At 36.3% G+C, this 26,886-nt stretch overlaps 1 pseudogene; it reads right to left on the bottom strand.

Annotated features, from left to right (window-relative positions):
• Window positions 1-5,022: 5,022 nt before the first annotated feature.
• Window positions 5,023-12,623, bottom strand: LOC128626261 (small ubiquitin-related modifier 2-like; annotated as a pseudogene).
• Window positions 12,624-26,886: the final 14,263 nt, after the last annotated feature.

Genomic DNA, 26,886 nt, shown 5'->3' on the forward strand with positions numbered 1-26,886 from the left:
AATTAAACTTACAGACTTAAAAAGTGCTAAGAAGGATAAACCTGTAACTTACATTAGGATTATAGTTATGATATGACAAGAGTACCATACACCATTCTCTTGTGGCAGAAAGAATAATAGCCTTCCCAAAAGTTCCAGTTCCTAATCCCGCCAAACCACAGCTGTGTTGCCTTACCTGGCAAGAGGAACTTTGAAGATATGATTAAGTTAAGGGTCTTGAATTGGGGAGATTATACTGAATTATATGTGTTACAAGAGCAACAGGAATCTAATATGTATAACAAGTTTAAAGAATTTGAGAAAGCTATTATAACTTAGGAAGTACTATTAATCCTTTTCTACTCATATTCCTCAGCAGCCAGATGGGCATGGTGGTACCAATTTTACCTACCTCACCATATTATGTTGAAATAACCTTAATTGAAATAATGCGTTATTTATTCTAATGTTTAAATAGCTTGATTCCATAATACGGTCACTCAAACAGTATTCATTGAGTTCCATTTATGTGTCCTTGGCACTAGGGGTATAGCATTAAACAGTCAAAAAACCCTGCATCTCTGAAATACACTTTCCTCTTATCTGCTCTTCAGATAATAAGGCAAAACCTGAATCCTCCAAATGACTCTAATTAACTCTCCCACATAATTAAAGAGTTAATGACAACTGTTGCATTGCCTCAAGGTAGTGAATGCCTTCTTAAATCTAAATATACACTTACTATTCTGTATCTAATGTTTTACATATTTTTAAGTTGAAAAAATAAATTAATATCATAAATAATAATTAAAAGCTTATTGGATTGCAAGTGATAATGCTTTTACTGATGCATTTGGTTTACTATTTGACAAAACTTTAGCAAACACTCAAGTGATTTATCTTCTTATGTGCAAGTAATAAAAATTCTGTGTACCTAAAATCATTTTACGTTTAGTGATCATAATCCTCCAAATTACTCCAACAAACTATAGAAATATCGAGTAAATATTTGCAACATACTAAATTGGATTTTTCCCTTTGAAGCTTCTATGAATATGAAAATTCAGGTAATATTAACTTCTTCCAATAACTTAGCCAAACCTAAATAATTTAGCAATTTTTGTGTCCACTTTAACCTTTCTACATCTCTGATAGGTGCTCAAAAATTACATTAGAATTTTCTAAATGACTCAGAAGCAAATAAAATCAACACGGCAAGATTATAAGTGCAGGAATGATATTAAAATAAGTCATTTTGAAAAATGACTCATCCTTATTTTTCAAAATATTTTGCAATATTTTGAAAAATATGGCTCATCCTCATAGGTGAATGATACATCATTATTAGAGAATGCACCATGATCATTATATTCAGATATGACATTTCACACTGAGGTTGTATAATCTGTAGTCTATTAACAATGACAGTAAATCTCTTGTTACTTGCAAAATAGTAGAGGTAATTATCTATAAAGACAAAGATGGATGATACTCAGCATCTTTAGGTGTATAAGTTACATTACTGCTCAGAGATATTGCTATTATGACATAAACACCGTGTAAAGCATCTATATAATTTAAAAACAACCGAGGCATGACAAATGTAATAACTGATGAACTATAGAGGACTTTTTTAGAATTTTGATTAACTTTTAGCATTGTTTTATACCACGCAACATCCTAAAACAGGACATTATATATTCTAGGGCTTAAGCAATTTTTTGAAATAGATACTATCATGAACAGAAAGCTTATCAGCAATTGCACTGGATTTCACTTTTCTTCTAGGTTCAGTGGTAAGGGCAAATAGACTAATAAAGATTATTGAGCATGATTCCACTATAGTTAATTTTCACAAGGAAGCCACAAAAAGTTAAGTCCCAGAGACCCAAATTTTTGCTGGTCCTATGATGTCTAGGTTACCTATAATGAGCCAGCAGAATTAACTTTATGATCCCTTGTTTGATTCAATTTGCTTTTATTGATTTTATTCATGTCTTTCCATTTTTCTTTGTGCCAAGTGTTCATTGCATCAAATTTGTTTTCCATCATGAAGTTGTTAGTTGGCACTGCCAGTGTGATTAAGAAACACAGTTATACAGGGGTGGGCAAGAGAAGGTCTACAGTTGCAGTACAAATAAATAATACGATAATTCATAAAAAATAAATTCTGTGTTTTACGTACTCACATCCGTAAACCTTCTCTTTATATTCACAACCACAAGTTGCACTGAGGAGCATTCCATCAATTCATATAAAGGATCAGAATAAAGTAAATCTGTTTTTATTTTGCTTGTTTTTTGTTTTGTTGTTTAGCTTCCTGTTAAAGGTGAGATCATATGGTATTTGTCTTTCAGCACCTGGCCTATTTCACTCAGCATAATGCTTTCCAGTTCCATCCATGTTGTTGCAAAGGGTAGAAGCTTCTTCTTTCTCTCTGCTGCATAGAATTCCATTGTGTATATGTACCACAATTTTTTGACCCATTCATTTACTGACGGCCACCTAGGTTGCTTCCAACTCTTGGCTATTGTAAATTGTGCTGCTATGAGCATTGTGGTGGAGGTGGGGAACCCAGGGCGGGGGAGATGGGATGGAAGAAATAGACAGAAAACTGTACTTGAAAAATAACTAAATAAAATTAAAAAAGAAAAATAAATGAAGTAAATCTGAGCAAAGGCTGCAGAGTCCAGTAAAGTACAGAATTAAGATGATTTGCCTCATTTGGCTTCTTTCCTCTCTAGGTCTCTTTTTTTGTTGTTGTTCAAATATCTTGTGTGTGCTAGATGAAAAATACAAAAGAAATAAGTAATTATTTGGCAAGAAAAAATTTTAAAAATATTCAATACAGATTCTGTATACACATATTCTTTATCAGCAAGCTGAATTTGCCTATTTTACATCCTCTTATCCACTCCTTTAAAAATATGTAGATATACTATAATAACTAATCTTCTTAGGTGCTTTTTAAAATATCTCTTCAAGTGTCAGCACTTTACACAGGAGGCTTTTTTGCCAGAGTGGGCCAATTAAGCTCTTGTGAATGGCAAGTGAGAAAAAAGTACAAGAAGAATTCACTTCAGGGAGAAGAACACATTTCATTCACAGAGATTTTAAAATGTGGATAAAACCATCAGAAAATATGATAAATTGAATCACAGTTTGAATTTGAGACATTTTTGTGAACCTATCCTGAAGCTTCATAGTTAAAAGCAAATAAAAATAAAAAATACAACAAACACTGTGATAAATGGTATTTGAAAGATATGTAATATAATAAAAGGGATTAGCCAAGAAATATACAAGATTAGGTAGTAATAATGTCAGTTTAATTGGAAAAACTTTAACTCAAATTTTCTGAAGTGTACAGATTTTGTACATTGCAATATAATCTTCAGATGTGTCATGCATTGTACATTATTTACATTACATTACTTAAATAAGCATGAAGTAAGCACAGAAATTCATTTCCAGTATAACATTTTGATGAATACACAAGTAGTAAGATTATACATTTGAGCAATATATAATACTTAGAACCAAGCTGACCCTTCTATTCCTCTCATAGAATAATTGTTAGAAGTAAAACAATTTTTACATGGCTACTTCTAGTGCACATAGGCAGTTGTTTTTCCTTTGCTTCATTTTACCTCCTCTCATCCACTCAGAGTGGATAACGATCCACTCCTTTTGGATGAACCATCATTCTGCAGTTAATATAATCAGGCACGACTCACATTACAGCCTTGTATTACTGAGACTTTAAAATTTGTGTTTTGTTCAAGAGAAAAGAATACAAACGTTGAACTCTCAGGAGAAGGATATTTGAATTTTATCATTTATCATAATGTAAATCTTAAACTTTTTTTTGAATATGCATTTTCTTATTAAATATTTTCTATTCTACATTTCTTCAAAGAAAAAAATAAAATTTGCGTTTTGGAATTTCATACTTTGAGAACATTTGTCTTCCTCTTACACTATTCAATACCTGTGAATAATTTCTGCCACACATTCTGTACTTGTAGAGTAATATATTTAAATTTCTCCCAGTAAGATTAGAGCCTTTAAAAGAAACTCCTGAACAATGGTGTGGAAGATTATTGACACTGGTCGGGATGACCTCGGAGGAGGGGGGCGCAGTGAGTGATCCCAGGAAGAAACAACCAGAAGTAAATCTCAGCAACAACATGAAAACTGAAAATAGCGAAGTTCTAGTTCTCTTCCACCACCAAAAAAGTGGGTTTTGTTTTGCTTTGTTTTACAAAAAAGGAGCAAATGAGAAGGAAACAACGAAGGTAATTCTCTGTTTATGCTATTGACAATTATGATAGATAAGGTCGGGGTTGAGAGTTTGGATTGGGGTTAGTGTTTGGGTTAGGATTATACACACCTAGGAATTTTAAGCTTTTTATTGATGGTTCATCAAATTACTTTTTTAAAAACAAGAAGTTTATTTAAAGAATATGCTTAACTTGAAGGGCAAACTACCTAGGATTCATGTCTTTTAATTTATCCCTACTTAAAGACAGATTGCCCTACATGTAACAGCTATGTACAAAAAAGTTATAAAATTGTCCTTGGTTTTACAATGACAAATGAAAAACATTAAAATTCTCTAATCAAACAAGATACGCAAGCAGTTTTATGTTGTTTTTTGTTTTTTATTGTTTTTGTTGTTGTTATTGTTGTTAAAGAGCAAGAGCAAAATAACTTACTGGAGTACAAAGATAAGAGCTGAATGAGCGTGCCACTAAAGGAGAAAGGGGGTATCTTCACAGAACCAGTACTTTCCCCACCCCTTCTCCATATGATGTCAATCAAAACATACCATTGATAATTTAGGGGTTTTTTTAAGTGTAAATGCTTGTGCTCATACATCAGTTACTTTACGTACAATAAAGGACTGGGGAAAGAGAAGTGAAAGAATAAACTATACTGCAATAGCCAGGAGGTGGTGGAACCAAATTGCAGTTTTCTGATTGAAAATGTCTTCTCAGTCTGAAGGAACAGAGTTCTGGAGGAAAACAGCAGGTTCCCTGTTCAGTAGACACCTCCTGTCTGCTGTTGGAACACATCAATTGTATCTTCATCCTCCATTTCCAGCTGTCATTCATAATAGGCTTTCATTAGTTTACTAAGCGGTGTGTGCCTCTCAGTCTTAAACTGCACCACAGAACCGTCCTGCCCCCGCCACCTTCACACGAGTATGATCCTTGTTCTCAGTCTTGACTCCTTCCTCGGGCTTTGCGGCGGCCACGGCGACTTGGCCGCAGCTTTCACAGAAGAGGTACCGGGTCAGCACTGAAGTAGCTCAGAGCAGCACCAGGAGCAGCAGAAGAAGGAGGCAGCCGCAGTGGAAGAGGGAGAGGGAGCCACATCCAATTACTTTGGTTAGATATGGACAGCACGTGGATACTGTGTATAGTGAAAAAGTACCCACAAGGATAAACAAAATTATTCTAATATTCTTATGAAAAATGACGTGTTCAGAAGGGTAAAGGAAACTCTAAAATGAAAGAGAAAATGTGAGGACTTGCAGACCATATAGATAAAAACATTACATATTTTTAATTGATTGATTACTAGGTTAATGCATTAGATTTGAGTAAATATTATTTGAGTATATCACATGATAAGCTAGTATTTTGATTCCGAATCATGATTAAGGCCGTGTGTTCTCTCATTAACGTGGTGAGTAGTTGTTTATTAGCCATGGCACTAGACTATCATTTTTACAAATCTCATTTTTTTGTCAAAATAAAATCAGATATAATTACACTTAGATACGAGTGCTGTGATACTGGAAACCAGGTGTGCCTTTGTGAAACCAATTTCATTCTGTTGTTCGGCGTGGTGAAAATTTAGTGTTATTACCATCTTTTTGAAACTAATTACAGACCTTTGAAATTAAAAAAAACTAAAATATTTTATATCAACATGTAGAACCAAATAAAAAATGCTGTTCTTACTTAAGACTTGTAAAACATGGGAATATTTTTCTAATAGCAGAGCTAGTTTGTTATTGAAGTCCACAAACCTACAACACCACAGAAAGAGTAATTTGATATCACCATAGACTCCCACTATAACATAGTAACTTACTAACAGACAGTGAGTGGTGTACTTTTTAATATTTTCTACAAACTATGTAAATTATTGTCACCAATTTAATTATTTAGATACAGTATGATTTTTATCTTTAAAATACCATCCGCTTCACAGTGAAAAACTTTTGTGTAATTTTTGCTTAGCTGCCCTGACAGTCTTTTAAAAGAAGTTCTAAATGGACCATGTCTACTGCCGCATAATGTATAAATAAACTCAATATAATTCTTTAAAGAGCTTTGTGGCATTGATTGCTTTGAAAAATACTTCATTTGCTCAATCTCCATTGTTTAATTTTTCAGTAAGAAGAGAAGAAACAAATGCTCTGCCCTGGAGCAGAATTAGTTCCAGAGGATCAAGTAAGAATACAATTAAGAGATGACAAAAAACTCTGCTAGTGCTATGTAGCAACCACGAAAACTTTCAAAATAAGGTCTATGAAATAATAAATTTAATATGCCTGTATCTTAAAAGACCTTTGCCAAATGTCATGTAACATAAATATTCAATACTTTCAATTTAAGCAGAAATTTTACAATTTATGTGTTCATTGGAAAAATGTTTGTTCAGTGAGCATCTCCTACCTGCCAGGTATTATTATTCTAAGAGTTGCAGGTAAAGCAAGACAGACATCAGGGATTCCTGAAGCAGGTTTATCAGGGAGACGTAAGCTAATAAACAAGTACATAAGCAAAGCATGTCATTTCAGTTGCTATTTAATGGTATAGGAAAAATATGTTAGTGTAGGGGTTTAGAAGTAGGAAAAAACAGGGTTGCAGTATGATAGAAATTCTAAGCAGAGTTGCATGAATGAGGAGGTGACATTTTAAATAATGAATAAAACGGACTCACCAGTCTGCAATCCCGCCAGCAGTGCACGAGGGTTCCCTTTTCTCCACGGCCGCTCCAGCAAGTGCTTGTGGACTCACTTATGACGGCCATTCTGGCCAGTGTGAACTGCAGTTGAACAACAACAATTATTTTAAAACTAAAACTAAAAAAATAAAATGTTGAGATGACAATGTCAGTAACAAGCCCAAATAACCTGGATCTCTATGAAGTTTACTTTCACTTAATTAGTTAAAGTCATTTGCAGTTTTGACAATGTGATTCATTGGTGTTTTTTTTTAATGCTGTGTAATGGTGGAGGGACAATTATACATGTGATGTGGCATGCTGAAGATAATAGTTTAAAAGCTATTACTGGGACTGAAAGATGGGGTGAATTTTATCTTTTAAGAAAGCACTGTCCAAACAAAACATAATATAGGCCACAAATGTAATTTTAAATTTTCTAATTTAAATACACAATCCATGTGAATTTTTAATAAGGTGTTTTGCATTCCTTTTTGGTAATGTCTTTGAAATTTAGCATGTATTTTTGTGTATAAACACATCTGCCTCCAGACCGGCCACATTACAAATGTTCAACACCACACGTGCCCGGTGGCCTCCATGCTAACACAACACACAGCTGTCGGACACGTTTGGCGTGTGTTTGAAATCCAGAGAACAAAGGTAACTAGATAAGTAAGAAAACAATGTTCTATGAGTGCAGATTAAGTTTTAATTTGAATGAAGTGTTGGTTATGCATATCTCTTCAGGAATAGAATCAATATTGGATTAACTGCACTTATCGGAGACAAGCAGATAAAAAGTTTGCAAAAGAACAAATCTGAAGTTTGCAATCCACTTGCCCAAAAGCAGTTTAAGTATAGAAAATTAAACCTTGCCTCATGAGCTAACATTCACAGGTTCCAGGCATTTGGGCGAGGGTATGTAAACCTTCCTGCAATGAACATATAATACAACATTTTGGCTTCTGAGGACAAACAGAACTTCATCCTAAACAAAGTTCACTAGGAGAAAGAGTGCACAATGACATTCTAAAATTCAACATTTATTGAAAGTTCACTATATTCCCTTTAACATTTAAAATACTTATCAATTCCAATTCTAATATGCTAATCAAGTACTTTTATAGTTGTAACAGAGACATGATATCTAAGAGCAATTTCTTCATGCCTTCCCCTTCATGCCTTCCATGGACTCTGAGTATGCTATATGTCTTCCTCACCTCCCTCCTCCTCCAGATTGGAAAAAGTCATATTAAAGATAGGATGGAGAGGAGATTCATACCAAACAGCCAAAATGGTTCTTTCTTCTCACATTAACAAATACGTTTTCCTTACTCACAAACTGAACCAGGTACACTGGAGTTTAAAAGACAGGAACATATCTGCTCTCTAGTGTCGTCGTGACAAATTCAGAGCAGATGACAGTGCCCTGCTTTGTTACCTCAACAAGCAACATTACGTGGGCAAAAACAACAAAAAAGGCAGCTACTCTCTGACATTATGCACACTGGAACAGAGATACAAGCATGTTCTATAAATAACTCAAAATTCATCCATGTCTCTTCTCGTTAAAAAGTGCTTCAGGGTCAATATCACCTAAAGGTGTTGTGAAAACACAGGTGATGAGACCCCACCACCACGGGCGGGTCTGCAGTGGGGCCAAACTTTTCCATTTATAACTAGCTCCTAGGTAATGTCAGTCCCACAAATCTGCAATACAAATCTGGGACACTGAAATCTAGGTCTCAGTCCTTAGAGACCAAATAGCTACTTTTATTATTGCTCTGAAATAAGCGAACTTCACCTATCATACACAGCCCATCCAAAATGCCTCATGGTAGTTTTAATCTCCTTTTAATCAAAGCCCGTTGCACAGAAAAGAGATTTTCAGGTTGTCAGAATGAACCGGAGACTTGTAGCAAATCTGTTCCCTTGCATCTATAATCCCTTTAAGAAATAATAATCCATATAGAAAGGAGGCAAAGAAAACTTCCTTGCAATCATTCTTAATTTTTAAAATACGTTCTTTATTATGATTTTTCAGAATTTTATGCAGACACACCTATGGGCTCTATTGCTTTTTGTCCTACAAAGCCAATTATTTACAGCTTTACAAACATACTTTGCCTTGCTGTGGGCATCCAACATCATAGCAATTAGAGAGAGAACATTCAATGCATACTAATTGGTGACAAACCTCAGTGGGACTTGGCATTGCCTCTTCATGCGAAGGCTTCCCTTATTACATTATTATGGTCATTATTTGGTAATTCTTGCTGTGAATTATGATTGATGTCAAAAATCCAGGACATCGGATAATTTTTTTTAATTCTAGTATTGCTTGGCATAAAAGGAGCAGCTCTACTGCTGTGCTCCCTACAGCTTCCTTTGGATTTTCTGTTTCAAGAGCAGACTCTGCCATCTATGTGGTTAGCATAAGTAAAGACTTTCCAATAGTGCACAGTTTTATTGCCTAATATTTTATGCATCAAAGAAGCAGAACCACCCTGAATGTTACCAATAAGCAATTGCTGGAGGTAGCTTACACATACTTCCAGTAAGAGATTGCAGGTAAAAGATTATACACATTGGTAAGATCAGGCCTAAGAAGTGGAGCTAAAGGCTCAGAGAAAGGTTATTAATCAGCCCTCTGTGAGCATTGGAATCTAGAAACAAGTTGGAGCATTCTGACTGGTGTAGATGTCCCACAGGCACCACAAAGGGGAGCCAGTGGGAGCCATTGTTTCTGTAACATTTGGTGAATGGAGTTACTGTAGGTGGACAGAGGAGTGGGGAGGAACTACTGGAAAATAAAGTGGGAGGGAGCCAGGACAGGTCGGACCCCACTGGGCTATGTGCACCTGGCTTTTGCCTTATGTAATCATAAAGTTTTTCAAAAGCAATGGATTTCTCCCCAGCTGTTGTGGCTCAGTGGATTGAGTGCTGGTCTATGAACCAGAGGGGTACCGGTTCAATTCCCAGTCAGGGCAACCTAGTTATAGGTGCAGAATAACTCATGAAGCATCACTGTTTTTCTACTGTCTCACTAAAATCATGTAAATGCATATTCTAAAGTGTAAATGTGTTTTCAATAGCTAAATTTTGGATTTGATTATATCTAATAAATATAAATCTGTGTACATATAATAGTTTGATATTCCTATATAAATATATATTTATGTTTTATATACAATATATCAATAAACATGTAATAATTAGAGATACTTCATGCTTTGCACACAGACATCAGGGTTGGTTCCATAGGGGTCTTCTTGTATTTGGTCATTTCTTTCTTTTTCTCTTATGGGACATTTTAATTAACCACATGTGTTGAGTTTCTATCTTTAACATGCTTATGTTAAAATCCAAGTTTAAAGCATAAAAAAATAGTGGTAATGGTAAAATATGTGTTTCCACTGTTCTTTAGAAGCATTGGTATGTAATAACTATTTACAAAATATTATTGAGGATCTTCTTTACTTTTACAATTTTCTAACATGGCACAGTTAAAGTGTTATTTAACTCAATGATTCCAGCTAAAGACATGTATAGATGAGCTTGTATTTTGTTCTGCAAACTCATAGGGCAAAGCAATCTTAATGGGACCAAAGATGACCCTTCAGCTCACGGTAGTAAAATTAGGTAAACAAACCTACTGGGTGAGATTTATTATTTAACATGTTGTGGGGTACCCAGCAGGTGAGGTACACTGACAGGAAAAATAAAGATGGATTATACTAATGAATGGTGTTAATTCATAACTCCAATTAAAAAAAATAGATTACCTTTTTCAAAATGTTATGGCAAAATAGAGGTGTTGGGAAAGAGTGCATGCAAATATAAAGTATAAGGATGTTACTTTCAACAAGATTTTTTCTAAACCAATACCGATCACTTTGTCCCAGAGGAACCTGTACAGCTCAGAAAGATTTACACACCCCTTTGAAAATGGTAACTGGTGAAAAACATTGAACATGGTAACACTTGCGAATTATCTTGCAAAAATCAGTGATGATTTTTTGTTGCAGTAGACTGAGTTTACACATCGGGTTTCAAAGTTATTACACATAAAGTGACTTAATAAGCAGGGTTTTGAAAACATAACATATTTTGTATATTTTAAAGTTGAGATTCTGAAAATATGTATTGCACATAGATCCAAAGGTTTATAAACCCTTTATTAACAGAAACAGTGAAAAATGTTATTTATAGCAAGGGATTCCTTTTTTTAAAAAACAGCTAAAATTAACCCTTTACTAAATAAACCCTAAGATTGACCTATGATTTCATCTAATAAGGAAAGATTAGCCTTACTTTACTGATGCTTAAAAAATAAGTTTTAAAATCAAGAAATCATTGCCACTGGAGAACATACACCCCCATGTAAGTTACTTCAGGTCTTTGTCTGACTATAAAAAATATATTCTTTCTTTCTTTCCTCCAGTAACACATGGGTTTTATAGCAATGGTCTGAAGAGAAGTGGAATTTAGTATTATACGAAAATATTTTGGGAAGGAAGAAAAAGTAAAAGAAAAGGAGGGCAAATGAAAGCCAGAAAAGGAGAGAGAGAGAGAGAGAACTACCTTAAAGGGATTTTTGTCTTTCGTTCCTCATTTTAAAGACAAGTACTGTTTTAGCTTTTGTAATCTAGGTCTTCACTGGTCCTTCAAGTTTATATCTCACTTGTCATTTCTCAGTTAAAATAGCAAGAGAAATCTGTTTCCTGATTAATTTTAAAACAATGTATTCTTTTCTTACCTAGGGTTTAAACAAAACTAGACAAACAAAAGTTATCTCTACGGAAACAGAAGGTAACACTGAATAAAGAGATATCAAATCTAATTTTTTTAAATTTCTCTTTAGAATCTATATTAAACGTGCTCTGTTCTCTAAAGTGTAGTTTGGGAAAAGTAGGTTTTTTAGATAAGTAATTTAGAAATTTTTTTTCATTTTTTTCTTTTCTAACATTAATCCCCTTATAACCTCCTGCCCCTTCCAGCTCTCTAGAAAATTTATAATCCACAGAAATTTAAGAAATCGTGAAATGTTCTAGTCAATTATATCCCTTATAGCTGCTGCACACCTGTGTTCTCTTTTGAAACAATGTGTTTTGTCGAAGAAATCAATAAAGCTGACATTGCCTCTTGTACAATGTAAAGGAGATGGTAAATCCTAAGTGCTGTGAAATAACAAATGAAGGAAATGGTCCGGGAAAGTACAGCAATATTCCGAATGGTACGTTCTCATAACTGAAGACTACGCTCTCGGAATGACCAAGTTCAGGCACAGAGGCTCTTGGGAAGCCAGCCTTCGAAACCCACCACTTAATGCTTCTTATTCTTCACTCCCGGCTTTACACTCACAGCACTTCCAACCTACTGAAGCACTTAATTCTTTGGAGTTCTGAAGTATAAAAAAAATAATAGCTAGTCACCTAAAATCCTGTTTTAATAATTCTGGAAAAGTGAAAGTTTTTGTAAAACAATTTGTTAATGACTCAAATTGGTTTAGCTTTGGCAGAATAAACGAAGTTTTTTTAAAGCTTCTCAGTAAACTATAACTTACTTTCTGAGCCGCGAGGAGATGCATTACGCTGCCCCATGTCCACAAAGGGCTCTTCATCTTCTCTATTTTCCATGCAGAGCAGAACGTTCGCTTTCTGCTGAAAGCTGAACATTTCCAGTCAATGCTAAGAAAACAAAACATTTTATGTGGGGTCATCTCTAGTTTTGCAAAAAATAGGTAGGCTGTTTACTTATCAACATATTTGGAAACCTTCTGTAATGGACCCTGAATTATGTAAATTGTCTTATACCACCTGTGTGCATGCACACACACAGACAGACTTGCGCTGCCACAGAATTTCGGTCATTACCTGTGACACGTGTGTTGAAAGCATAAAATATACAGTCCTTTGGTGATTTTTGCCTGAGTGAGTTTGCTCTTCACAATAATTGTATAAATCAGTTACTATCATCCTTATCTTCACGTGAGGACATCAAGGAACAAAGTGATTAAGTCACACAATGTCGTATAGCAATTAAGTGGGTTTCCAAGTACCATCGATCAAGTGATCTGGTTCCCAAAACAGATTCAATGAATGCTAATCAAGTTCTTCATGTTTATTTTTAATTTAGGCACATATGGTAGTGTTGTGATTATGTTGTAACCCAGGAGTCTACTTGTATACGTTCATATTCACAGCAAGGAAAAGACATGAAAGTACATGCAGGTGCACGTATGCATGGAGACGCGGAGATGAAGACCGGATACAGAAAGGTGGGCGTGGTCAGGGGCGGGGTTTCAGGTGGGATTTTTGAGATAACTTGTATGTCATCAATTCTCTTTCGTACAAAAGTGGATAAAACCATAATAATATATCAAAAAAATGCATTGATGACAAAACCATAAAGTTAACAGAGAATTTTTTCCTCAACAGTCTCCCATATACACAAATATGCATTTTTGCTTTATAATGAAATGAGATTATACTAAATAATAACTGGTCTATATTTGCACTTTTCATGTGTTTCTGATTATGTTTTAATGTGATTTTTACCACAAATTTAATTTCTATTAGAAATATAGGATTCACCTGTTATTTATAAGAACCAATATAGAAAATCTAATGTGGTAAAAATGAACATCTGATCTCATGTGCTGTTTTTGCAAAACAAAATTAATTAAAAATCAACAAAATAGAGTAATGAAAAACAGAAACATACGAGCAACTTTTAGCAAACAACCAATGCCAGCTATTTGCTCATTGAAATTTTATAAAGCAAAGCATTGGGAGTGGTTTGCATTAGTAGACTCTGAAGTGTAGAGGCCACCACCAACAGCGTGACTGTCCCATTCAGCTCACATTCTGTCACATTTAAAACGAAACAAACCCCCAGGGCCTCATCCTCTTATGCAATGAGTTCAACATTGTAAATAATGAAGTCTAAACATTTAATGAGCCAAAAACCAGCAGGCAAAAGAGTTTTATTGACACATTGCACCACGGGAGGGCATCCTAGAGGAAGGGAGAAAAACTGCTGCTCCGTGTGGAGGAGGGAAGCATCTTACGTAAGGTTTGGGTCCTCACTTAAAATATCTGAAGGGAATCTAAGGAAAGTGAAAGAGAGTTCTGGGTTGGTTGCTGTTTGGGGGACAGGATTAGGAAAAGTGAAAATTTAAGGGTTGGGTGCTCAGGAGGTGAAGGCAGGTTAAAAATTGGGTATCCCCACCAGCTAGGAGCAGAAAAGCAGGTCACAATGTATCACTGGTTAGAAAGTACCGATCATTCAAAGACAAGGTCATTATGACATTACAACTGTTATATAACCAGGAAGAAACAATATTTTCTGTCAGCTTTGCCCCTGGCCCCTGTTTTCCAGATTCATTAACACTAGGACTGGATTTTTTTGTTTGTTTTCTTCTGTTTTGTTTTGTTTCTTCCTTTTTCAGTTTAAACAGATTTTGCACCTTTCAATACAAGACAAGGTTTTACTCTTTCAAAAGCAATACAAAAATTCATTTCGTTAAACTCTAATATTATTTGTTAATAAAGGCAAAATTTCCCTTTTTTGTGAGTGTTCTTAAATGGGTGAAATTTAGAGGGAAAATTTAACAAAATTTTTCATTGCAGTTTGTTTTGCATTTGCCTTATGAGAAAACATGTCACCAGGTCTTTTTGTACGTAATTTTACAGAAGAAACAAAAGAAGCCACACAACATAAAAGGTGCAGTAAGAAACCTCCATGTTGCCTGGACTAACGCATGTCCAAAACAGTCACTCTGAGAGAAATCAAAAGCTAGACAATAGTTTTCCCTTTTCCTTCGGCCTACATCTGTGTGGTTGCACAAGTGCCAGCATGGAACCAGACAGGTCAGTCTCGGAGGGCGGAGGAATGATTCCATTCCACTCCTGATTTTTTGTTTTCTTCCACGCAGCAGAAGCTCCACTAAAATATATGGATCTCTCTCATCCTTTCTAATCACTTCTGCCCACAAAGGGAAGGAGTGAACTGAACACTCACTGGTCGCTTTAGAGAGAAGAAACTAGGCATGTCCAAGTCAGCTTCTTTTCATCTGTCATGAGATAGTACCTGCTTTCACTGAGTCTTAAAGAGTTCCTACCCCTGAGAGTGGCAGAGGCGATGGAGTCAGCTGAGGACAGGACGGGAAGGGGAGTTGCTTGTGTTTGCTAAGCTGCACCTGAGACTGGGTGAATAATTAGTGCGATACTGGGTTTGGACATTAGAAAGTTTTCTTGCACTCAGGTATAGCCTATACCCTGCAATATCACTCACATCAATAATGATGATGTATTCTGGACTCCATCTCTAACTGCTATTATTTTATTTTGTCCTTGACTCATAACTTTTGTAAGGAACAAGAGTCCAATCAGTCGTTTTCCCTTCAAATCTCAAGAGTCAGTATATAGACATCTTTCTATTTTAAGACTTTTCAGTCAGACTATTGTGAGAATATCCTGGGTAAGATCTCCTCTGACTGGATTACTTTGGGTTTGATTCTAGAAAGAACTGATGGGGGGGACAGTGGAAAGTGAGTTAGAGAAGGAAAGGAAAGCCTGCAAGGAACATTAGGAAGCCCGTCCCCCAGCGGCTGCTGGGACTCAGTCTGACCTGAGGCTGTCAGGAGACTCTGGGGACTGCTGGTTTCCCGTCCTCCTGAGAGGAGAGGAGGATGGTCTGTGTGTTCACAAACGCCCCTTCCTTGTTGTGAAGGACTTGCCCTCAGGCACATGGAGCTGGCTCTCACGGCCAGAAAAGTGGCAAGCGTCTCTTTTATTAAGAAACCACTGGAAAGCATTATGCTGAGTGAAATAGGCCAGGCATTGAAGGACAAATACCATATGATCTCACCTTTGACAGGAAGCTAAAGAATAAAACAAACAAGCAAACAGAATAAAAACAAAGACACTGAAATAGAGAACAAGTGGGCAGCGACCAGAGAGGAGAGGGAAGGGAACTTAAGGGGAAAAAGGGGGAGGGATTTTGAGGAACAAGTATGAAAGACACAGAGATGAGGACTGGCGGGGGGGGGGGGGAATGGGAGGGAGGGGGGAGACCGGGCGGGGGGGTGGGGTGGGATGGGAGAAATAGATAAAAAAAAATGTACTTGAAAAGTAACTAAATAAAATTTAATATTTAAAAAAATAAAAAATTTAAAAAAAAAGAAACCACTGATATACACAAATAGAGTGAAAGTCAAATCATATGATCACCAAGAACATCTGCTGTGGAGAATTTTCTCATCTCTCCCGAACACCTTCGCACCCAGAGAAGTTTCCAAGTAAGACTTATGAGGGAGCGGTAACATATTATTTCATTTTATTAAAAGTGTTTTCATTTTTAGTTCAAGAAGGACAGTTCATTTTCTATAACTATCGTAATCACAGAAGTGTATTTTATTTGAAATAAAACAGTTCACAAACATATGTTGCCAAAACTGTTTTCTAGGACCACATACTCTACTATAAAATAAATAGTAACAAGAAAGAATACCTAAATATATAGAGACAAAGAAGAAAGTGAAATTTTAAACACATATATGCAAATGTATTCTCATGTACATGCACATTCTCAGAATACAGTTAAAGAAACTCATTTTCTCATAACAAACCAATAAAGCAGAAACCTGGATGTACAGAGGACTGAGTACAAGATTCAACTAGTATTAGAAGGCAAACCCAGTTCTGACCCTCATATACAATGTTTTAGAAAAGGTCTATATTATTAAAATAGTTTTATTATAGGAAAAATAGAAAGTTTGGTCAATTAATTTTTATTTTCTTCCTGAGATGTATTTCCTATGATTCTAAGAGTGCTCAGCTGGCCCCAAGCAACCCAACAGTATTCAACTAGAACTGTTTATTGAGTTCTCCTGTGTGACCAGTCAGGTAAGTTTGAACAAATTCAGCTTATATTCCATAAAGGAAATTATTTGAATAAATAAGATACTCAGCTAAGGGTTTTGCTTCCTAAACATGGATTAAAATATTGCATAATAATTATGAAAAATTATTAATGTTGAGAATTAATTTTAAAATCAGAGAAAAGGAATGACCACTCTCTTTTTCACCATCCTTTTAAAAAGTGCCAATTTCACAAAAACAGCAGCTTTGCCTGTAAACTTCCCCAACTCACCATTGACTAGACCTGGTGTGACCCGATGCTTCAGGATGTCACTCCTGTCACCCTCCTGGCGGTGGGTGTTCTCCGACATTATGAAATACAGTGAGTGTCCGATCCCAGGTGACCAACGTGTTTAATTTGCTCAATCATGCCTGTAACAATTTATTCAGTACTTTAGAAATGTGACTCAGGGATAATGTACCCAAATCACATTACCAAAACTAACGGTTCAGGAGATCATTATTATCTCTGCCCAGAGAAAGATTTAAGATTATTAGCAAGCCCACGTGTCCGTATCATAAATTGCCACTTTACATCTGCAGTGGTGAGTACAGGAAAGGAAAGGACTTGGATGTCTGCTAGAGGGTGTTGGTAGAGTTTCTACTTCTTTATTATGTCATTCCAGAAAGGATCTAGCAGGCACTCCAGGATCACCCAGTTCAAGGCAGAACTCTGAGAGGAAAATTCAGCAGTCAAGGTTTATGCCAAGGTTGATACTATGGTAAACACCCTCAAAGGTGCAGGAATACCAAGTGAGGAAGTCACTGACTTTGAAAACCTCAACACTGTGATATACATGATTGGAGAACTGATTGCAGAAAAATGTCCAGCAAAAAATAAAAATATGCCGCTATGTGTAGAAGAGCATGTTATCTCTTTGTAGCCCTTTCTGCTTGGGAATAAAAGCTGGTGGGAGAGGGATATAAGGGGACCAAGGGTAGTGGAAAAATAGAATAAAGATGAACTTTTCTAAAGAGCTGAGGGCTGAAAAGAAGATCAAATTTTTGATAATGATTAAAACATTTTCTTTGAATTCACAGGAATATGAGACTCAAAGACAGCCAAGCAAATGAGGTTTATAGCCTCTCCTGATATAAAGAAAGGGACAGGGTCCGGGTGTCAAAGGGAAGGAGGACAGGTCACAGGAATGTGAGGTGTTTGGTAATTACCTGTTCACCCTGCAGGGCAAGTAAGTCTCCCCGAAGAAAGAGTCATCTCTGGTAGTAACTCCCTTCCTGGTACTGGCCCCCTTTCTAAAGTCTTTTAAGCAGTTAAAGGGGAGGTAAAAAGATTTATCTGAGTCTTCTGGGTCTTGCTTGCCTTCTGTTCCATGTGCCAAACAAAGCAGCATATTTTGTGGTGGCACATTCTGACACTATTCAGTCGCTACCTGAGCAGCATCATTGTTTAAAGATTTGAGTCATGGAGGTCCACACTCCTAAAGGCACATGGTCCAATGGGACCCCACACATGCTTTTGCTGCTGCTGAAGCTTCTTATGCCTCTGTCAAGACAAAGACTGTCATCCTCAGGGTTGTAGGAAAACACACCCATGGCAATCTTAGGGCACAACACTTAAAACTCAGATATTTAAACCTTGTAAAGCAAACATTATCATGGGTAAGGCCACTCAACATGACGATACTGCCTTGAGGTTCTTTGGAGGATGTCTTAGAAGTATAAGCAGGATAAAGAACCTCCATGCAAAAGCATATTAACTAACCAGAGAGAGAGAGAGAGAGAAAAGATGAAAAGACTAAAGACTGGCTGGCAGGAGGCAAGGTGGGAATGAAAAAAAAATCACTGAAACCGGGGGTCCTAAGTCTGACCCAACTGCAACTTCATAACGTTAAAAGAATTCAAACGACGAAAAACAAAAGGGAGCTGAATGGATTTTGCACCTCTACACCAAAGCTCTGAAATTAATTTTAATATCTGCTGACAGATCAGCAAACCTCCATGTCCTTAATATTGAGTCCATTTCCAGTTACATCTTGAAATCACACTAAATTTGAACAATGTTCCCCCTGTAATGTTAAGGCGGCTCTTAAATATAAAACATGGAACACAGGTTTTACCTTAACCACGGAAACTACGGGGTTGCTTAAATCCCCCCATAGTGAGCATGGATGCTCTGACACCGTGTGTAATAAAATCAAATTAAATTAAGCCTTAGGCACTTACAAATTACCTTGACCAAATGGGGCCCCATGGATATCCTACCTCCTATCACTCCAATTAGCTAATATGGCCAATGTAAACTAAAACAGGACCTTCCAGTATTAAAATCCATTATATTGAAGCTATTTAGAGAAGAAATGATTATTCCCCACTGATTTTTCATTTAACAGCACGATTTTACCTGTTCTTAAAACTGGAAAGAATGAACACCATCTCCTAACAAATCACCATGACCTTAATCCTGCTGTTTCATTCATCTGGGCTCCATAGTCCATATTGAAATTATTAACACTGTCCAATCAGAATAATCAGTTTCCTATTGTAGATTTGACTAATATATTTTATCTGGTGCCTATTTCAAGACTCTCAGCTGTAATTTGCCGTCGCCTCCATAAAACACAACATAATGTTACCTAACTACTTGAGTACCTAAGTACCTTGAGAGCACACGCAATATTTGCCAACAGTATCATAATAGCATCCAACCTTCTCCACATTACATTGGCAAGGATACTCCCTTGGCACAATCATCCAGGACATATAATCACAAAGCAAACAAAAAGAGGAGAACAGTTACCTGCTCCCATAATTTAAGGGCTTGCCACATCAGTTAAACCCCTGAAAATTATTTATAAAAACAAGAGCTGCTTTGTATCTGATACTGTCAAGTAATAGCTATTGATATTCTCAGTACTGCAATTTTAAAATTACTTCAATATATTGTCGGGTTTTTCAGGTCTCTGGATGCAACATAGATTCTTTGTTTAAAAATTTTACTTAAGGCAACCAGTCCCTTTCAACACGTCTCCGGAATATGACCAAATTGCAATACAACAGACACTGCCATTAGTATCCACCAAGAACCCTTCAGGGTAGAAGCTTTAACAATCCCCTCTCATATCATTTGGAGTCTTTAGCTCACTGTGATAACTGCTTTTTGTCCATACACTTATGCTGCAAGAGTGTCTCCATGCCATGTGCCATTAGAGCCACAATTGCTTATCACAAACTGTGCTCTCCTGGAAGAAGAGGTTCTAGAAGGCTCTGGACCTGTGACTCTAACCTGCACAGATACTTAGAACTTCCCTCGTGTAAACAGCATCTCACAATTTCATCACAGCCATGAAGAAACCTTGATAGAGGGTGGATCCAAGTCTGGACCTTCTGGCCTGCCCCATATGCAGGACAGAAGTACCTCTCCTCTCCTCAGGTCCTCTCTATGCCCCAGTGTTGGAGGATGTCACCAGGGCATCCCTGATAAGGACAGGGCTCAAGGGTCAACACATTTGGCCAAACTCTAGGCAGTTATTTTAGCTCCGGGTGCACTGGCCAACAATTAAGCTAACGTAAATAATTTTACAGAATTTTGGGTTATTAACAATTGTTTGTCTCTAGTCTAGCCAGTAGCTCAACAAAATTTCCTTATCCAAAGAACACCTTGACTCACAGATACCCAAAATACAAATCAAGCCACATCTGTACATGGCTTCATCTCCTTGTCCCTTCTAACTTCCAGACATTGGAAATAATGTTAGAGAAACAATTCAAATTATTACAATTTTCAATCTCCCTTTCCATGCTTGATTATAGAAGAACATATTTTTCCCTGGTAAGGAAGAGAGTTTTCCTTCCCCTGGTATTTTCTGGGGTATCTATTTATTACTCTAGAGCCCCATTATTCCAATTTAATAGTTGAAGGTTTCCGAATCACTTGGGTGATTCTATACAGGGCAATAGGTCTGTACTGAGCTATTTAACTCTAGTTTATAACTCTTTGTCTTAGCATACAGTCTTTTTAGATAAAAACTTAAATCAATTGTTTATTGTATTTTTTCTTTTTCTTCACCCTTATCTGGGACATGAGTCTCCAGGGTGAAAGACGGACATCAAAAATACAACTGATCAGTGGATTGAGCGCGGGCTTGCGAACCAGACAATCACGGTTCGATTCCCAGTCAGGGCACATACTGGAGTTGCAGACCGGTTCCCGGCAGGCCACTTCCCAGCAGGGGACGCATGAAAGGCAACCATACATTGATACTTCTCTCCCTCTCTCCTTCCCTTCCCCTCTAAAGATAAATAAATAAAATATTTTTAAAAAATACAACTGATTTGTTTTACTCTTTCTTCTCAGATCATAATATGCCTGTCCTCTTAACAGAGTCAACTCAGAAGACTAGAATTTTTTTAGTATTTCTGCTCCTATACCACCAATAAAATTCCTTGTTTATTTTGTCAAACCAAAACCTTTAGTTAGTCTCAGTGAAAAGGTTAACTTGAAGTAATAAAACTCCATGAACTAATGCAGAGACTTAGTCAATTTTATGTGCTATGCACCAGTTCTTTAGGAGTCTATTCGATGTGCAAGATCTTGAGTTATTTTTTGTGATAAGATGACAAAGTCATTGCTGTAATTGTAATAATTCAACCAGATATTTTTTCAACCTTCATGTGTGAATATCACAGAAAGTTTTTCATCAGATGGTTAATCCTAAAACAACTGGAAATTTAACTTTATTACACTTCTCTATTCTTGATGAAGGTCTCTAGCCCTCATAGCTGAACACGGTTTGTATATTAGAGAAGAACATGGTACAGAGATTCCATACTATAATGTCTAGGCTTCCTGTCTTTAAACTTGTTTTACAAAATCTCCTCATGAAAAATGTGTAAATCAACAACTGGTGAGTTTATTTAAATTTTGAAGATTATATATATGTATACATTAACATTACCCATATGTAACTGTGAATGTGTATGTATACAAACACAGAGTCCAGCACAAATAACAGCACTTTTTATTACAAACTCTTTTATTACAAAATCATAACCATGTAACAATAACCAAAATCATAACCATGTAACAACCATGTAACGTAAATCTATCATGTAACAATATCATACTCAAGCACACCATATGACATTTAGGTGAAATGTTCAAATTAAAACTATACATTATTATACCCGTATTATTACCCTACTGACCACATTCAAGCAGGCGTTACCTCTGCTGGACCCTGTCCACGCACACATACATGTACATGCATGCCACTTTTACTAGGGAACTAGAAGACTTTGAAATCACCTATCATGAAAATAAATTCTATGGTTCGTTTGCATATGCACTATTCATAAGCTTTGTCCCCAAAATGAATTAAACAGAATACATGCCCTATATAAATAAGGAGTCCTAATGCTCCTCTGCACATTTAATATTATCTATTTACCTCTTTTCAATCAAGTGAAATTCTATAAAAGGAAAGTCACTTTCCTTTATATTACAACTTGATTAAGCTTCTTATTTACAACATGACTACATAAATCTGCAGGATATTTTTGAAGGTCATCTAAATTCCACTGTGCTGATGAAATTAATTGACAAGGGCTGGCTGGGTATTTATACAGTATTATGAAGAGTTCCATTGTTATTACCTATTTTAAAGTAATTGTTAAGAACTACACATTTACCCCCTTGTTAAATTAACAGATTCAATTGGAAATCATAATATAATAATTACTTGCTCAGTTATATTCTATAATTACTCAACTTGACAAATCTAATAACATTAGAAAAACCCACCAGTAGTACTAACTAAATCAAATCCTTCTTATTATGGAGAGAAGAGCAATTTTTACAAATTTTTAAATAATACACTCAGAAATACATTTATTAAGCTTTTATCACTTGAGTAGCATTACATTTTTGTGATGAACTACAATGTGCCATTTCCATTTCTTCATTTAAAAACTATTAAATGTATTATTCCCTATGATGGAAAACAAATTTTAACATTTAATTATCATGACATTAAGAATGTAGTTCTTAATTCTGCCATTAATTTTTGACTTACTAGTTTCTTACAAAAAATTGAAAAATTCAGTCTACTCTTGTTATTCAAGAAATGATACAAATTGAATGTTAGCATCAAAAAATTAGAAGTTGGATCTCAAATATTTTTTATGTTAGCAACATACCCTAAATGATTTGTGGTAAAATATACTTTCTGGAATCAGTGACATTTAGAAGGTAATTTCTTGCCACTTACTAGGGATTAGATGCCTGGGTCCCTCCAAAACTCCCATGTTGAAGTCTGAATCCCCAATGTGATGATACACAGCAGTGGGGCCTGGTGAGGCAATTAGTGTAGAGACCCTTTTGTGAGGTCAGTGCCTTGATAGAAAGTTTTTTTTCTCAATAATTTTATTTAGTTATTTTTCAAGTACAGTTTTTTGCCTGTTTCTCCCATCCCAGCCCCCCCACCCCGTGCTCCCCACCTCCCTCCCATTTCCCCCCCCCCCCCAGTTCTCATCCCTGTGTCCTTCATATTTGCTTCTCCAAATCCCTCCCCTTTTTCCCCCTTAAATTCCCTTCCCTCTCCCCTCTGGTCACTGCCCCCTGGTTCTCTATTTCGGTACCTTTGTTTTTATTCTGCTTGCTTGTTTGTTTTGTTGTTTAGCTTCCTGTTAAAGGTGAGACCATATGGTATTTGTCTTTCAACCCCTGGCCTATTTCACTCAGCATAATGCTTTCCAGTTCCATCCATGTTGTTGCAAAGGGTAGGAGCTCCTTCTTTCTCTCTGCTGCATAGAATTCCATTGTGTGTATGTACCACAATTTTTTGATCCATTCATTTACTAATGGGCACCTTGGTTGCTTCCAACTCTTGGCTATTGTAAATTGTGCTGCTATGAACAGAGCTCACTCCCTCTGCACAAGGGAGCACAGCAAGACGGTCATCTGTAAACCAGGAAGAAGGCCTTCACCAAGACTGTCCATGGTTGGCCCCCAGGTCTCAGACTTCCAGCCTCCAGAACTGTGAGAAACAAATGTTTGTTATTTACACCACCTTGTCCATGCAACTCTATTATAGCAGCCAGAGCTGACTACTACAACATTCACTTATAAACATCCTGTTCAAGACTAATTTCCAATCTTTTGTTCCTGGTTGCTTGATGCTCTAATTCTTGATAATCTGGAATCTATTTCAGATGTATGAACAATTCGAGTACCCCAAAAGATGGTCAAACAGGGTAAATGTTTATGAATATACTGGTAAACCCTCATTTTCTAAGAGTTTAGCCATGTACTAGTGATAAAATAACAAATTTGAGAAACAAAATTGTTGCTGTGGTTGTCTTTTCATGTATTGAAAGAGAAGAAAATTATAAAAATAATAAACCTTAAAATAAAATTACACCAGAAAAGAGAAGGCACATGATTACACTAATGTATGTTGATTGGCTGTTCTGATGTGTTTAAAAGATGCAAGTTTTTGTTTTTGCTTTTGTTTGCTATCAATTTAAACAGCAAAAAGCTTTCATTCAAAATCTTGGTCTTATGCCAATCGAATTAACTATTTTACTTGGATGTTGAAAAGATTAACATTCTTCCCAATAATACTTTCATATTCCTCATGAGCTAAATAGTGTCCCTCTATTAAAAAATAATAATTTAGGTCCCCATTCTGGAATCTATGAGTTTTATATTACATGGATAGGGGGCTGTCACATGTGATTAAGTTAAAAATATTGAGATGAAGAAGTTATCCTCAAGCAGGTCCTAAATGTCAACACAGTTATTTATAGAAAAAGGAGGCAGAGGGCAATTGGACTACAAACAGAAGGGAAGGAGGCATGAAAGGAAAGCAGAAGGAAGCAGAGTCAGGAGAAGATGCTCTATGGCTCAATCTGAAGATGGAGGAAGGAGCTAGGAGCCGAGAAGGGCAGCTCCATGGCTGAAAAGACAAGGCACAGGTTTCCCCCTAGAGCCTCCGGAGGGAGCACAGCCTTCTGTTGCTGACAGCTTGAGTTTAGTCCTTTGAGTCTCATTTCAGACTGTGAAAGCCAGAACTGTCAGGGGGGAAAAAATTGTTGTTTTAAGCTTCCCAGTTTGTAGTCATTTGTTACAACAGCCATAGGAAAATAATGCATTATATTGATGTGAAATTAGTCATTTTTTACTAGGTGGTATATTTTAAGCTTTTAGAAATACAAGTTTTCCCACCATTCAAATAAAAAACCTGGAGGCAACGTACATGCTCTTTCCTTATTCTTGGAGTAGCCTCATCAACATAGTACATTTTCCCAGTGTACAAATACGTTTGACAAACCTTTTGAAATACAATTCCATACGGGAGAACTGAAATGTATTTTTATGTATTTTTGCAATTCTACTAATCAGAGTTCAAGATGATCAAATCCACATCCATCCTTCTGAGGTCAATTTGGAAAGACATTCTGCAGTGTCTTTTTACTTAGAATAAAGTTGCAAGCAACTGATGACTATTGATCCATACCTGCGAATTCATTTATGGTTGGAAAAGTGTCCACATTACCCATTTTAAGAACATTATTTGAGTACACATAAGATTTAAGTTTATTTTTCTTTTCTTTTCTAATCATAATATTAGATTCCCTCCATAACACAACAGTTAATATTTATTGAGTACTTGTTATATGTCAGGCACTGTTCAAAATTTTTACACATATTAAGTTATGTCACCATATCAGTCTTCTAATGTTGGTGATAATAACGTTACAACTAAAATTTTACTGGTGGGAAAACAGAGGAACAAAACTTGACTAAGGATGCACACAAATAAGTGGAAAAGCAGTTTATTGGTCAGGAAATGCCTTCATAAGGCTGAGTGGGATCTTCTACAGAAGACCTGATCTCTCTTCTGTTACAGAGTCTTGTGGTCAGGAAATTTTCATAGTACTAGTATCTTCTTTCTTATTGCATAGAAAATGATTTCAAATGCATTGAGACTTAAACGATCCTCGAATTTTAAACCTTGGTTACTTCTTTGATGTTGTGTGGCTGAATTTAGCTGTTTCTTTTATAAGCTAATGAGAAAAGAACATCCCGGAATTTAGTTATTCAGTGTAATTATTTGTGAATATCATCCTCCAAGGTTAGAGTCACAGCCTAAAGAGCTTTGAGGCAATGACTATAACATGTTACATGAAGATTCATTGTTAAGATAGGGAATATCAAAGTATAACTAGAATACAGTCAATCCATAAACTCAAAATGTCAAATCGTGTACTTTTTAAAATTGAAAACAAGTTTCCCTGCATCATTTCTCATGATGTTCAAAAGGAAACTCCCACAGGGTGAAGACTCAGCTGACCTCCAGGCCCTCATTGCACATATTCTGAAATTTGGTCAGTGTTACCACTGCTTTCTTTTGCTACATAATGCAACTCCGACAACTGGTCTACCGCTGTCAGTTTCCTTGTGCTGATCACTGTGAATATTTGAGGGAGAGTGATGTTATTCTCTGAGCACTTACACTATTACAGATTTTCCTGGGGACAAAATTTCTGATGCCCTGAGAGTCCTGTGTTCTGTGAAGCCATGTTCCAAATCACAGGTGGTTACCAGGTACCTTGTACCAAGCTTGGTTTAAACTAGTGGTTCTCAAGCAGAGATGACTCCCTGACACCCAAGAAGATATTCAGCAATTTGACTTCTTGGTTGTTACAATTGGGGCAAAGGGTTGCCACTGGCACCTAATGTGTAGAGACCAGGAACGCTGATAAACATGCAAAACCCGGTACAGCCCCCAGAAACAAAGTGGTATGTGGCCCAACATGTCCATCACGCTGAGGATGAGAAACTCCTGCTTAAACTGTTGTGGAGCTGAACTCAGAAAACATTGTCTTTCTATCTGAACAATACCAATTGTCTGGTTAAATAAACATTATCTTCCAAGCATCTGAGATTTCTAAACTCTTTCATTTGTACGACTAATATGACATTGATACACCTCCAATTATTCATGGAGGAAAACCATGGTTATTAACAAAAGGTTGGTTTCCTTCTGAGCTA

This window comes from Artibeus jamaicensis, unplaced genomic scaffold, assembly GCF_021234435.1.
Source record: "Artibeus jamaicensis isolate MK-2021 breed Jamaican fruit bat unplaced genomic scaffold, CSHL_Jam_final scaffold_474, whole genome shotgun sequence".
Taxonomy (NCBI): Eukaryota; Metazoa; Chordata; class Mammalia; order Chiroptera; family Phyllostomidae; genus Artibeus; species Artibeus jamaicensis.